This window comes from Gossypium hirsutum, chromosome A09 (genome assembly GCF_007990345.1).
Source record: "Gossypium hirsutum isolate 1008001.06 chromosome A09, Gossypium_hirsutum_v2.1, whole genome shotgun sequence".
Taxonomy (NCBI): Eukaryota; Viridiplantae; Streptophyta; class Magnoliopsida; order Malvales; family Malvaceae; genus Gossypium; species Gossypium hirsutum.
In genome coordinates, this window is record NC_053432.1 from 70,931,759 (window position 1) to 70,947,849 (window position 16,091).

The 16,091-nt window shown below is 34.9% G+C and overlaps 1 pseudogene; it reads right to left on the bottom strand.

Annotated features, from left to right (window-relative positions):
• Positions 1-8,540: 8,540 nt before the first annotated feature.
• The window catches only part of LOC121206035 (uncharacterized), a 26,894-nt pseudogene continuing 19,343 nt past the window's right edge, over positions 8,541-16,091 (bottom strand).

The window sequence follows — 16,091 nt, forward strand, 5'->3', positions numbered from 1 at the left end:
TCGTCACCATTACCCTACCTTCCTATATTGTGGTCGATACTTGACTAGATGGAGTCACATGACCTTGCTCAACCAACTTCGTTAGAGATAGGTGTTGCGTCCCTCTTTTCATGACACACGTATCACTCCAGGTATTACTCATGTCACATCGCAACTTATTTAAGGGTTAAAATAGCTTATAAATGACTTACCAAAATTTATACAGTCCGAAAATTTTATTCTCATCTATAAATTCTCAATTTTAATTTTATAACTCACATGTTTGAAAAAGTTAGTCTTATCTATAAATACTCATTTTTAATTCTAAAATATAGTAGAGGCTCATGTTTAAATTAGATCATAGGCTAGATTCAGATTGAATTGATGCAAAATTTTATATCTATTTTTTAGGTTTGAATTTAGCTCGTCCTGAAAAATAGGGTTACAATTTTGTCTAAACTTGGCTCAAATAAAAAAATGTTAAACTCAAGCTTAACTTAACCCTATTAATTTTTTTTATATAAAAACAAATTAAAAATATATAATAAAGTAAATACACTAAAACATTAAATAAATATTTTTTAACATATTGAAAATATATTTAAAATAGTCTTTATACTAAAATAGTTCCAACTTAGCCAGCAAATATCTATAAAATAGTAATGAAATTTACAATAAAATAAGAATTATATAATATCCAAACAAAAACACCAATATAGTAGCAATATAATAGTAAAATGGTAGCAAAACAACAACAAAATGACAGCAAAGAAAAAAACTAGGCAAATTAGGGTCGAGCAGGGTTTGGGCCAAAAAACTTACCCAATGCTTGCCTTATTTAAAAAATGGGCCTTATTTTTTTTGTGTCTAAACCCATATTTTGAGTTTTTATTTTTGCTTAAATTCTCCCACTTTTTGAACAAACTTTTAAACTTGGATGGATGATCTGATTCATGATCAGTTCTACTCATATTCTACCTTTCACTCTTCACCATAATAGGTAAATCAACAACCTCTCTTTAGACAATTCTTTGCACATTCTCTTTCGTACGTGAATCGTCATTTAAATTCTTTAACTCATTTGAACCTCAACAAGTTGATGCGGTGGCTGTGAATTACATGACTTTTATCCTTGCTATTTCTATTATTATTATTTTTTAGTATGGAGGATAGAAAAGAGTGTGGAAGACATGACTCTTTCAAATGAGAATACTCCAACATCCTCCTAGCTTAAACCTTAACCATCAATGTAATGACTTGAAATTCACGGGCACCGGAAAGGTGAGTTATAGGGCCTCCGTCTTAGTGAAATAAGTTCGAAAATAATTATTAAAATATTTATGAGCCTAGTGGTGTGTCTAATTAGGATCTAATTAAGTGAATTTAGCTTAATTTAGAGTAAGTAACAAAAAGGATTAAATTGAATAAAGGGTAAAAGTTTAATTATAAAGCAATAGAAAATAAAAAGGATTAAAATGACAATTAAGCCATTGACTACAAATGAGGTGGCATATTGGTGAAATAAAATCAAAGATTTTTTTTAGGTTTTATATATTATAATGATTATTATTATGGGTTTATATTAAATTGTTGTGATTATTTAATTGATAATATATTATAAATGAATTAAATAGAAGATAATTGTATGGTAATAAAATATACATGTGTAAGAATTGTATGGGTATATTTGTAATTTAAATATTTAATTACTTATAATTTAAGTATAAAGATATTTGTTAATTAAATAATTAAATTATAAGATTTTTGGTATGAAAACAAATTAAATAATGACATTTGTAATAATATGAATATATACATTTGTATTATAATTATGTATTTACTTAAATTTTAAGTTAAAGATATTTATTAATTAAATATTAATATTATAAGATTTTTATTTGTTAAATAAATAAAAGAAAGACAAATGGATGGTAATAATAGTGTACAAATGTATAAAGATACATGTATACAAATGGGTTAATTATATTGTTATTAAATTAATAATAATATATATTAGTTAAATGATAAAATAAATAAGTAAAATAAATGAAATAATAAAAGAATAAAAAGAAAGACAAAAGAAACAAAGAAGAAACAGAACACAAGCATTTCGAAACAGGGAAAGAAAAAGAAAGAAAGAAAAGGGAAAGGAAAAACTAGGGTTTTAAGGTTTGAAGCTTTAAAAGGTAAGTCAATTAAGTCCTTTTCTCTTAATTTTGATGTTTTAGGAGCTTTGAAACAAGATTTTGATGAAATTAAGTTGATAGTTCAAGAGTTCATATGTTTCCAAGTAGGGTTCATGTTGGAAAAATTATGGAATTAGGGATTTAATTGAATGAATTCTAAGTTAGAATTGATTAAGGGATTAAATTGTAAACTAGGCTATAAGTTTTATGTTGTAGGGACTAAATTGAAGAAATTTCGAAATTAGGGAAATATGCTGGAAATTTTATAGTTAAATATAAGTTTAGACAAAATTTGAATAGAAAAAGAGAGTGAATTGGATTAAGAAAATAATTAAGTTTAGTTAGGATTAAATTGGGAATAAGGTAGGAGTTGTTTAGAAATTTAATTATTTATTATAATTAGTGCTGTAAATAATAATGTAAATTACTATTATTTTTGTAGCCAACAAAGAACCTGAAGCATCAGCATCGAAAGGAAAGGAGAAAGTCATCGAGGACTAAAACGGGAGAATTACGGTGTGTATTACTATAATTCAAATTTTAATTATTATTGATTGCTGAAATTTTAATTGTTATGTATGGTAAGTAAGGCTTGAGGTAAGTATGTGATTATTTGAAAAGTGTATTGATTGAAAAATAAATAAATGGTGACAATTGTATGGTGTTGATGGTATACACTTGTGTGAAAATTAATTTGTATATGAATTAAGATAATAGATATTTGAATTGAATGAGTATTGAAAATTTTTGTGTAAATTAAATTGAAATTAGAAAAAGTAAAATAATACCCTATTAACTTGTCGGACTAGATTCGATACAAATGGCATGCCATTGGATTTGTGATGTGATGAAGAGATTGTAGTTCGGCTGAGAAGATGTTTATGTTATTATATACTTCGGTATATCCGAATAGGCATTTAATGCCTTATTGGTGTGTTTGGGAGGATATATTATACCGGTGTGTTATGGAGGATTTACAATATTCCGGGTGTGTTTGGGTTGGATATTCTGGTGTGTTTGGGTGGAAATCCGCGTATCTGTCATAGTCCGAGCTTTGTTAATAGGGTAAATAATCGAAATGAAATTTTGAAAATGAAATTATTTGTTTTAGCACTATTGAAAAGTACGAGAAAGAATGTATGAACTAAATTATGAATTGAATTAGTATGAGAAAAATGAATTATGAATTTAAGATTTATGAAGTAAAATAATTATATATAAAAGTAGTTTAAATAATTATAAAATTTATGGTTGATGTTTGTAATTTATTAATATTAAATAGTCTTGATTTATAGTAATACCACTGAGTATATCCATACTCAGCGTACGGTTGTTTCCGTGCGCAGATTAGTAGAAGTCAAGTGTCCCGGCTCAGCATCCAGAACAATCCTGACTCCAACACAAACTTGGTGATTTATATTTTTCTTTTGGGTAAAGGTGGCATGTACATAGGTGTTATTTAGTCACTGGAATATGTATATTACTTTGGGTAGTGAAGGATGAATTATAAAATTTAGATGGTTAAATGAAATGGTAAGGAAAGTACATGATACCTTAGTATCCAACACATACGCCAAATAAACATCATACCCTTTTCTAACACACCTCTGAGCTGTCATAACTGAAATCATATCGGATAATCCCTCTGTCTGATTAGATTTAACCCAAAGTAATTCTCCATTCTGGCATTTCAACACAACATATTTTTGTCTACAGTTTACTACTGCATCATGCTGAGTTAACCAATCCATGCCCAATATCACATCAAACTCATCAAAAGGCAATAACATCAAGTCAACCGGGAAACAAATACCTTTTACCATCAGTGGACAATTTTTACAAACTTTATCCACTATCACAAACTGGCCCAGGGGGTTCGAGACTTTAACCATAAATTCAGTAGGTTCAACAGACAAATTTTTAACAAATGCTAATTTTGTGCATATATATGAATGTGTAGAGCCAGGATCAATTAATGCAATAACAGTAGTATCATAGAGAGAAAATGTACCCGCAATTACATCAGGAGAGGACGCCTCTTCACGAGCTCGAGTAGCATATGATCTTGCAGGTGCTCTAACATCTGATCTAACCGCTGAATCTTTGAATGCACCCCTATTACTTGCCCCCACTCCTGGGTTTCTCTGCGGTCTACCTCTGGTAGGAGCATTACCTGATCTCGCACTCGTTATTTCTTCTCTTTTAGTTGTTTCAGGACAATCCCGAATAAAGTGATCGGATGCTCCACATCTGAAACAAACATTTTCACCTGCTCTACACTCTCTGGGGTGGCGTCTCCCACATTGAGGACATTCCGGTCTAGGAGGTCGAGTACTGCCAGTACTTGCAACTGTAGTGGTTTGAGCTCTAAAACCCTCGAATCTTCTACTTCTGCTTCGGCCAGAATATATATGTGGAAAATGTGATCCGCTAGAGAGCTCCCTAGGCCTCTTAGATGTAGACTGAAATGATTTACTCATTTGCCTCTTCTTTGTATCCTGCGCTCCAGCTTCAGCTTTGCTTTTCTCTTTTTCTTTTAACAAGTCTTCTACTTTACAAGCTCTTTCTACCAGAACAACAAACTCTCTGATTTCCAATACACCCACTGATAGTCGGATGTCATCATTAAGCCCATCTTCAAATCTCTTGCACATGTTGGCTTCGGTGGATACAAATTCCCGAGCATACTTACTAAGTCTGACAAATTCGCGTTCATATTCAGTCACGGACATCTTACCTTGTTTTAGCTCAAGAAACTCCTTCCTTTTCTGCTCTGTAAATCTCTGGCTGATGTACTTCTTTTGAAACTCCTCCTGAAAGAAATCCCAAGTAACCTTCTCACTCGGTACGATAGACACGAGAGTCTTCCACCAATGATAAGCGGAATCTCTGAGAAGTGAGACCACACACTTCATACATTCTTCCGGTGTACAAGATAATTCTTCAAAAACCCTGATGGTATTCTCAAGCCAGAATTCTGCTTTTTCTGCATCGTCATCTTTGGTAGCCCGAAATTCTTCAGCCCCTTGCTTCCTAATCTTATCAACAGGTGGTCTCTCCCTGATAAATATACCTGCAGCTAGGGAAGCTACATGGGGAACCTGTGAATCTTGAGGGGGTGGAGGTCTTACAGTCGGATTCGTACGAACGAACTCGGCAAACCAATCAGTCATGGCTTGGAAGAAGGCTTCTCTAGCTCCTCCTCCCTGTCTATCTGATGCAGGTCTTTCACTAACATTAACATCTGATGGCACCGTCCCTTCTGCAGGAATAGGCGCATTACTCTCTACTTCATCTGTACTAGCTCGTTCAGGATCCATAACTATAAAAGAAAACATTTTAAAATCGTCAGGAGTCGTCACACTATCAAAATATATAAGTATGGCATGTATAGGTAGACTCTTATTCTTACTGAGTATTTCCGAGAACCGACTAAACCTGCTCTGATACCAATAAAATGTAACACCCCTTACCCGAGACCGTTTCCGGAGTCGAGCACGAGGCATTACTTAGCTTATCTTACCAATTCGGAGCATAAAAACTAGGTTTGAAAATTTATTTCATTATTCGCAGCAAATCTGTCCAATCGCGCAGCAGTTACTAAATTAATTATAACTTGAGCTGCAGAACTCGAAATTTAATTCCATAAATTTTCCCTGAAACTAGACTCATATATCTACTCACCATAAAGTTTTTAGAATTTTTGGTTCAGCAAATTAGTACAGTTTATTAGTTAAAGTCTCCCCTGTTTCACCACCTGACTGCCCTGACCTCTAGTCACTAAAAATAAGTTTTCTCACTGTAGGATTTTCATATGAAATTCTTACTTGTTTCTACAGAAAATAGACTCATTAATGAATCTAAGCATGTAAATTTCAACTCATAACCATTTTTGTACAATTTTCAATTATTTTCTAAACTCAGAACAGGGGACTCCAAAAACAGTTCTGACCCTATCTTACTAAAATTCACATATCTTAAAATATAAATTTCCTTTTTCTACACCGTTATTTTTCCATGAAAATAGACTCAACAAGCTTTAATTTCATATATCATTCACCCTCTAATTCATTTTATACTATCTTGGGTGATTTTTCAAATTCACGTCACTGTGCTGCCTGAATTCTGTTTCTTTGCAAAATTTTATCCTTTCATGATTTCCATGCATAATTTATCACCTAATCTTTCATAACAACAAACACCTTCATCCTTAATCATTTTAATAACCATACATCATCAAATACTTACACATCACTCATTAGCAAAATCATCATTACAAACATACAAAATAACTAAATCCCTATACATGCCATAACTCAAACGTGTTTCGATATAAAATACCGAGCAGTTGTAGTTGATAGTGTGGACGATCTCCGACTTCTTTAGGATCCTTGAAGTAGCTTTGCAATACTATAAGAGAAAGAGAAATAAAAGAAGTAAGCATAAAGCTTAGTAAGTTTACTAGCAAATAAATAACAATATTTAACTTAAATAATTAAACTCAATGTCTATATCTCTAGTTTACTCTTTAGTTAATCTCATACTAGTTCTCTTACTTGTTTACTTAGAATACTTGTGTGCATAACTTACTCAATCCTTGCTGCATCGTTGAACATCAATTGATAGTATAATAAGTTCTTAAGTCTTACAACTTACCTGAGCTTGCCATTTATGCTTTAAACTGAACTTTCATGAACATGATTCGTTTACAAGCCCGTTGAGCTACATTGGAATAATAAGGATACTCGGGTCTCTTCTGATAATAACATGCCAAAGCCATGTCCCAGACATGGTCTTACATGGGATGTTCTCGTGATGGTGCCCATGCCATGTCCAGACATGGTCTTATAGGGGACCTCTCATCTCGGTGCCAACGCCATGTCCCAGACATGGTCTTACATGGGATGTTCTCGTGATGGTGCCCATGCCATGTCCAGACATGGTCTTATAGGGACCTCTCATCTCGGTGCCAACGCCATGTCCCAGACATGGTCTTACATGGGACCTCTCGTCTCGGTGCCCATGCCATGTCCCAGACATGGTCTTACAGGGGACCTCTCATGATCTTAAGGATGCCAATGCCATGTCCCAGACATGGTCTTACATGGGATCTCTTTACCCAAATGTCATGACATTCGTATCCAGTACCATCCTTATGTATCAACGGGACTTTTAAATTTTAATTTTCTATCATTTCATGCTTGGATCATCATCAAATAAATTCATAAAATAAATTCATAATTGCTGGAAATTAACAGCATTAATAATAAATATTGAAATATTGCATTTATTTACCGTAAACTTACCTCGGTACCAATTATAGCCAAATTCACCAACTTAGTCTTCAACTTTATTCTTCCCTTTGTCTAACCTCGAGTTTCGTACTTCTTGATCTAAAATAGTAAATTTAACTTATTTAATAATCACATTCATTAAAACAGCCCTCGACTCTAACTTTTTCAAAATTACAATTTTGCCCCTAAACTTTTACATAATTACATTTTTGCCCCAAGGCTCGGAAATTAAACTTCATCTCTTATTCTTATGTTTTATAACATTCTGAACATTTTTCCCTTCTATGGCAACATCAAATTCCCACTCTAACATGTACTTATGAACATTAGGTATTTTTACCGATTATGTCGTTTTACTAGTTTTCACTTAAAATCGCTTAGCAAAAGTTGTTTAACATAATTTCTAGCTTCATATTATATCATAAAACATCAAAATAAACACTTTTCACCTATGGGTATTTTTCCAAATATAAACCCTAGGTTAAATTATTGCTAGAATAAGCTAAATTAAGCTACCGGGATCTCAAAAACGTAAAGAACATTAAAAACGGGGCTTGGGATCACTTACTATGGAGCTTGGAAGCTTGAAAACCCTAACTATGGCTTCCCCCCTTGCTGATTTCGTTCATATGAAGAAGATGATGATTTTTGCCATCTTTTTCCCTTTTAATTCATTTTAATTACTAGATTACCAAATTGCCCCTAACTTAAAAATTTTCTATTTCACTTATCTCATGTCCATTTTTGTCTACCAAGTTACTAATGGTATAATTACCTTATAAGGACCTCCAATTTAAAGTTTCATAACAATTGGACACCTCTAACATGTAGAACTCAACTTTTGCACTTTTTACAATTTAGTCCTTTTGACTAAATTGAGTGCCCAAACGTCGAAATTTTCGAACGAAATTTTCAAAAAATCATTTTGTGAAATTGTAGACCATAAAAATATAAGAAAAATAAAATTTTCTCATCGGATTTGTGGTTCCTAAATCACTATTCCGATAACCTCAAATTTGGGCCATTACAACTCTCCCCCCTTTTTAGGATTTTCGTCCTCGAAAATCTTACCAGTAAAGAGATTCGGGTATTGCTTCCTCATTGTCTCTTCTGGTTCCCATGTTGCTTCCTCGATCCCGTGCTTTTGCCATAGCACTTTCACCAGATTTACCTTTTTGTTTCTAAGCTCCTTTGTTTCTCGTGCTAATACTTTAACCGGTTCTTCATTATAAGTCATATCCGGCTGAATTTCTACTTCTGTTGGAGTAATAACATGTGAAGGATCTGATCGATACCGTCGTAGCATAGATACATGAAATACATTATGAATTTTGTCGAGTTCCGGTGGTAAAGCCAATCGGTAAGCAACTGGTCCAATTCTTTCTATAATCTCATATGGTCCGATAAATCTTGGATTCAATTTACCCTTTCGACCGAACCGGAGAACTTTCTTCCAAGGAGACACTTTTAAGAATACTTTATCACCCACCTGAAATTCAATCTCCCTTCGTTTAAGATCGGCGTATGACTTTTGACGATCAGAAGCTGCTTTTAAACTATCCCGAATCAGTCTTACTTTTTCTTCTGTTTCCCGAATCAAATCAACCCCGTGTATCTTCTTTTCACTGAGCTCTGTCCAATATAATGGTGTTCTACATTTTCTACCATACAAAGCTTCATACGGAGCCATTTTAATACTGGACTGATAACTGTTATTATAAGCAAATTCAATCAAAGGTAGATACCTTTCCCAATTACCTTGAAACTCTAATGCACAACATCGGAGCATATCTTCCAATACCTGAATTACACGCTCAGATTGGCCATCTGTCTGAGGATGAAATGCAGTACTGAAATACAACTGAGTACCCAAAGCTTCTTGCAATTTGTTCCAGAAACGAGACGTAAATCGGGGATCTCTGTCTGATATAATGGAGACAGGCACTCCATGTAGTCTAACAATCTCAGATATATACAATCCAGCCAATTTATCTAAAGAATAATCCATACATACTGGGATAAAGTGCGCGGACTTTGTCAATCGGTCGACAATTACCCAAATGGCATCTTTCTTCCTCGGAGATAACGGTAACCCAGATACAAAATCCATAGTGATTCTTTCCCATTTCCATTCCGGTATAGTGATTGGCTGAAGCAACCCCGAAGGTACCTGATGTTCAGCCTTAACCTGCTGACATACTAAACATCTTGATACAAACTCAGAGATATCACGTTTCATACCCGGCCACCAATACATCTTTTTCAAGTCATTATACATTTTATTACCTCCCGGATGTACGGACATAATACCACTGTGTGCTTCGTGTAAAATCTTCTGTACAAGTTCTGAATTCTTCGGTACACATACTCTGCCTCTGAATAATAAACAACCATCAGTTCCAATCTGAAATTCTGAATCATTACCTGACTCACAATGCACCCGTTTAGCCTGTAATTTCTCATCATTCCTCTGAGCTTCACATATTTGTTGACGAAATGTCGATTTAGCTCTCAATTCAGCTATGATTGAACCATCATTAGACAGTGACAACCGGGTATTCATAGCTCGTAAAGCAAATAGAGATTTTCGGCTCAAAGCATCAGCTACCACGTTAGCCTTACCCGGATGGTAATCAATAACCAAATCATAATCCTTTATCAATTCAAGCCACCTGCGTTGTCTCAAATTCAAATCTTTCTGTGTCATCAAATATTTCAAGCTTTTGTGATCAGTATAAATATGACATTTTCACCATACAAATAATGCCGCCATATTTTCAATGCAAATACAATAGCAGCTAACTCGAGATCATGTACCGGGTAGTTTCTTTCATGTGGCTTAAGTTGTCTTGAAGCATAGGCTATTACTTTATCTTCTTACATCAAGACACAACCCAAACCATTTAATGATGCATCACTATAAATAATAAATTCCTTACCCGATTCAGGCTGTACCAACACAGGTGCTTTCGTTAACAACTCCTTCAATCGGTTGAAACTTTGCTGGCATTTTTCTGTCCATTCAAATTTAACATCTTTCTGTAATAAACGGGTCATTGGAGAAGCTATCATAGAAAACCCTTGTACAAATCTCCGATAATAACCAGCTAAACCCAAGAAACTTCTAACTTCAGATACATTCTTCGGTGGACTCCAATTGACAATAGCTGAAATTTTACTCGGATCTACCCTGATGCCTTCTGCGGATACAATATGTCCGAGAAAACCTACCTCTCGAAGCCAAAATTCACATTTACTGAATTTAGCATAAAGTTTCTTTTCACGCAGAATTTGCAACACTATTTTCAAATGTTCTGCATGCTTAGTTTCATCCCGAGAATAAACTAAAATGTCATTAATAAAAACTACTACAAACCTATCTAGATACGGTCTGAATATCCGGTTCATCAAATCCATGAATACTGCAGGTGCATTAGTCAACCCAAACGGCATAACCAGAAACTCATAATGCCCATACCTGGTTCTGAAAGCTGTCTTTGGCACATCTGGCTCTTTTACCCGTAACTGATAATAACCCGATCGGAGATCAATCTTTGAAAATACTGTGGCACCTTTCAGTTGATCAAATAAGTCATCAATTCGAGGCAATGGGTACTTATTTTTTATAGTTACCTTATTAAGCTGCCGATAGTCAATACACAATCTCAAAGACCCGCCTTTCTTTTTCACAAACAGAACTGGAGCACCCCAAGGTGAATGACTCGGACGAACAAAACCTCTGTCAACAAGTTCCTGTAACTGTGCCTTTAACTCTTTTAATTCTGTAGGAGCCATACGATAAGGAGCTATGGAAATTGGGGCAGTTCCCGGAATCAGATCTATAGAAAATTCCACTTCTCTTTCTCGTGGCAACCCTGGTAACTCCTCTGGAAATACATCAGAAAATTCACATACAACTGGCACTGCCTGTATCTTTGACTCAGATACCTTAGTATCCAACACATACGCCAAATAAACATCATACCCTTTTCTAACACACCTCTGAGCTGTCATAACTGAAATCATATCGGATAATCCCTCTGTCTGATTAGATTTAACCCAAAGTAATTCTCCATTCTGGCATTTCAACACAACATATTTTTGTCTACAGTTTACTACTGCATCATGCTGAGTTAACCAATCCATGCCCAATATCACATCAAACTCATCAAAAGGCAATAACATCAAGTCAACCGGGAAACAAATACCTTTTACCATCAGTGGACAATTTTTACAAACTTTATCCACTATCACAAACTGGCCCAGGGGGTTCGAGACTTTAACCATAAATTCAGTAGGTTCAACAGACAAATTTTTAACAAATGCTAATTTTGTGCATATATATGAATGTGTAGAGCCAGGATCAATTAATGCAATAACAGTAGTATCATAGAGAGAAAATGTACCCGCAATTACATCAGGAGAGGACGCCTCTTCACGAGCTCGAGTAGCATATGATCTTGCAGGTGCTCTAACATCTGATCTAACCGCTGAATCTTTGAATGCACCCCTATTACTTGCCCCCACTCCTGGGTTTCTCTGCGGTCTACCTCTGGTAGGAGCATTACCTGATCTCGCACTCGTTATTTCTTCTCTTTTAGTTGTTTCAGGACAATCCCGAATAAAGTGATCGGATGCTCCACATCTGAAACAAACATTTTCACCTGCTCTACACTCTCTGGGGTGGCGTCTCCCACATTGAGGACATTCCGGTCTAGGAGGTCGAGTACTGCCAGTACTTGCAACTGTAGTGGTTTGAGCTCTAAAACCCTCGAATCTTCTACTTCTGCTTCGGCCAGAATATATATGTGGAAAATGTGATCCGCTAGAGAGCTCCCTAGGCCTCTTAGATGTAGACTGAAATGATTTACTCATTTGCCTCTTCTTTGTATCCTGCGCTCCAGCTTCAGCTTTGCTTTTCTCTTTTTCTTTTAACAAGTCTTCTACTTTACAAGCTCTTTCTACCAGAACAACAAACTCTCTGATTTCCAATACACCCACTGATAGTCGGATGTCATCATTAAGCCCATCTTCAAATCTCTTGCACATGTTGGCTTCGGTGGATACAAATTCCCGAGCATACTTACTAAGTCTGACAAATTCGCGTTCATATTCAGTCACGGACATCTTACCTTGTTTTAGCTCAAGAAACTCCTTCCTTTTCTGCTCTGTAAATCTCTGGCTGATGTACTTCTTTTGAAACTCCTCCTGAAAGAAATCCCAAGTAACCTTCTCACTCGGTACGATAGACACGAGAGTCTTCCACCAATGATAAGCGGAATCTCTGAGAAGTGAGACCACACACTTCATACATTCTTCCGGTGTACAAGATAATTCTTCAAAAACCCTGATGGTATTCTCAAGCCAGAATTCTGCTTTTTCTGCATCGTCATCTTTGGTAGCCCGAAATTCTTCAGCCCCTTGCTTCCTAATCTTATCAACAGGTGGTCTCTCCCTGATAAATATACCTGCAGCTAGGGAAGCTACATGGGGAACCTGTGAATCTTGAGGGGTGGAGGTCTTACAGTCGGATTCGTACGAACGAACTCGGCAAACCAATCAGTCATGGCTTGGAAGAAGGCTTCTCTAGCTCCTCCTCCCTGTCTATCTGATGCAGGTCTTTCACTAACATTAACATCTGATGGCACCGTCCCTTCTGCAGGAATAGGCGCATTACTCTCTACTTCATCTGTACTAGCTCGTTCAGGATCCATAACTATAAAAGAAAACATTTTAAAATCGTCAGGAGTCGTCACACTATCAAAATATATAAGTATGGCATGTATAGGTAGACTCTTATTCTTACTGAGTATTTCCGAGAACCGACTAAACCTGCTCTGATACCAATAAAATGTAACACCCCTTACCCGAGACCGTTTCCGGAGTCGAGCACGAGGCATTACTTAGCTTATCTTACCAATTCGGAGCATAAAAACTAGGTTTGAAAATTTATTTCATTATTCGCAGCAAATCTGTCCAATCGCGCAGCAGTTACTAAATTAATTATAACTTGAGCTACAGAACTCGAAATTTAATTCCGTAAATTTTCCCTGAAACTAGACTCATATATCTACTCACCATAAAGTTTTTAGAATTTTTGGTTCAGCAAATTAGTACAGTTTATTAGTTAAAGTCTCCCCTATTTCACCACCTGACTGCCCTGACCTCTAGTCACTAAAAATAAGTTTTCTCACTGTAGGATTTTCATATGAAATTCTTACTTATTTCTACAGAAAATAGACTCATTAATGAATCTAAGCATGTAAATTTCAACTCATAACCATTTTATACAATTTTCAATTATTTCTAAACTCAGAACAGGGGACTCCAAAAACAGTTCTGACCCTATCTTACTAAAATTCACATATCTTAAAATATAAATTTCCTTTTTCTACACCGTTATTTTTCAATGAAAATAGACTCAACAAGCTTTAATTCCATATATCATTCACCCTCTAATTCATTTTATACTATCTTGGGTGATTTTTCAAATTCACGTCACTGTGCTGCCTGAATTCTGTTTCTTTGCAAAATTTTATCCTTTCATGATTTCCATGCATAATTTATCACCTAACTTTCATAACAACAAACACCTTCATCCTTAATCATTTTAATAACCATACATCATCAAATACTTACACATCACTCATTAGCAAAATCATCATTACAAACATACAAAATAACTAAATCCCTATACATGCCATAACTCAAACGTGTTTCGATATAAAATACCGAGCAGTTGTAGTTGATAGTGTGGACGATCTCCGACTTCTTTAGGATCCTTGAAGTAGCTTTGCAATACTATAAGAGAAAGAGAAATAAAAGAAGTAAGCATAAAGCTTAGTAAGTTTACTAGCAAATAAATAACAATATTTAACTTAAATAATTAAACTCAATGTCTATATCTCTAGTTTACTCTTTAGTTAATCTCATACTAGTTCTCTTACTTGTTTACTTAGAATACTTGTGTGCATAACTTACTCAATCCTTGCTGCATCGTTGAACATCAATTGATAGTATAATAAGTCTTAATCTTACAACTTACCTGAGCTTGCCATTTATGCTTTAAACTAACTTTCATGACATGATCGTTACAAGCCCGTTGAGCTACATTGGAATATAAGGATACTCGGTCCTCTGATAATAACATGCCAAAGCCATGTCCAGACATGGTCTTACATGGATGTTCTCGTGATGGTGCCCATGCCATGTCCCAGACATGGTCTTATAGGGACTCTCATCTCGGTGCCAACGCATGTCCAGACATGGTCTTACATGGGACCTCTCGTCTCGGTGCCCATGCCATGTCCCAGACATGGTCTTACAGGGACCTCTCATGATCTTAAGGATGCCAATGCCATGTCCCAGACATGGTCTTACATGGGATCTCTTTACCCAAATGTCATGACATTCGTATCCAGTACCATCCTTATGTATCAACGGACTTTTAAATTTTAATTTCTATCATTTCATGCTTGGATCATCATCAAATAAATTCATAAAATAAATTCATAATTCTGGAAATTAACAGCATTAATAATAAATATTGAAATATTGCATTTATTTACCGTAAACTACCTCGGTACCAATTATAGCCAAATTCACCAACTTAGTCTTCAACTTTATTCTTCCCTTTGTCTAACCTCGAGTTTCGTACTTCTTGATCTAAAATAGTAAATTTAACTTATTTAATAATCACATTCATAAAACAGCCCTCGACTCTAACTTTTTCAAATTACAATTTGCCCCTAAACTTTACATAATTACATTTTTGCCCCAAGGCTCGGAAATTAAACTTCATCTCTTATTCTTATGTTTATAACATTCTGAACATTTTTCCCTTCTATGGCAACATCAAATTCCCACTCTGACATGTACTTATGAACATTAGGTATTTTTACCGATTATGTCGTTTACTAGTTTTCACTTAAAATCGCTTAGCAAAAGTTGTTTAACATAATTCTAGCTTCATATTATATCATAAAACATCAAAATAAACACTTTTCACCTATGGTATTTTCCAAATATAAACCCTAGGTTAAATTATTGCTAGAATAAGCTAAATTAAGCTACCGGGATCTCAAAAACGTAAAGAACATTAAAAACGGGGCTTGGGATCACTTACTATGGAGCTTGGAAGCTTGAAAACCCTAACTATGGCTTCCCCCCTTGCTGATTTCGTTCATATGAAGAAGATGATGATTTTGCCATCTTTTTCCCTTTAATTCATTTTAATTACTAGATTACCAAATTGCCTCTAACTTAAAAATTTCTATTTCACTTATCTCATGTCCATTTTTGTCTACCAAGTTACTAATGGTATAATTACCATATAAGGACCTCCAATTTAAAGTTTCATAACAATGGACACCTCTAACATGTAGAACTCAACTTTGCACTTTTTACAATTTAGTCCTTTTGACTAAATGAGTGCCCAAACGTCGAAATTTCGAACGAAATTTTCAAAAAATCATTTTGTGAAATTGTAGACCATAAAAATAAGAAAAATAAATTTTCTCATCGATTTGTGGTTCTGAACATGTTCGATAATCAAATTTGGGATTACATAGTAACTATAAAACACAAGTAATAAGCCATAATGAAGCATGACAATTCAACAGGGTTTATCCAA